The sequence below is a fragment of the Mytilus edulis genome, chromosome 1 (genome assembly GCF_963676685.1).
Source record: "Mytilus edulis chromosome 1, xbMytEdul2.2, whole genome shotgun sequence".
NCBI classification, from domain to species: Eukaryota; Metazoa; Mollusca; class Bivalvia; order Mytilida; family Mytilidae; genus Mytilus; species Mytilus edulis.
Genome location: NC_092344.1, coordinates 9,424,887 through 9,425,560, shown reverse-complemented (window position 1 = coordinate 9,425,560; position 674 = coordinate 9,424,887).

Below are 674 nucleotides of genomic sequence, written 5' to 3'. Positions count from 1 at the left end.
TTATACCAAAAGAATATTTTCAGATTTTCTGAAATGTCGAGATGTGTTAACTGAAATATTTCATTGCATTTACACACAAGCAAATATCTTTCTTGCACATAAATGTGTATTAAAATTTACTTTAATCTTTATTATTTTGGATAATATTCTTGTATGTTGGGTTTTCATTTCATTTTTATGAGCCTTTCTGTATGGTGAATGTCATATCTAGTACTAGTTGAACTGATACACTGTACATTTTGCTTCTTCTATGTCAGATGACAAGACTATTTTACTATACCTTCAGCAGGACCATAGTATATCATATGCCAGGACTATATATGTACAGTCCCAAACGATCATGTCTGGAGTATATGGTATTATTTTTTGTATAAAGTTTAGACAGGGTGTTTTTGTAGCTTATTTCACATATTTTTTTCTTATTTTTTATTTTTACATACCGGTGATGTATTACCAACACAATGTGCCATATAAAATATTTTCTTTAATGTGCTTATATTAATTTGTCTTTTGTTTTCCAAATGATATGAGGCACCAGCATACATAAAAAGGTTTTTACTTTTCAACTTCCCTTTATGCTTCATAGTTTCAAGTTTTCAATTTTAACATTTATCTCTTTGCATAAGATGCCTTTGCAATTTGATAATAATTGTTGTACAATTTACTGAATTCCT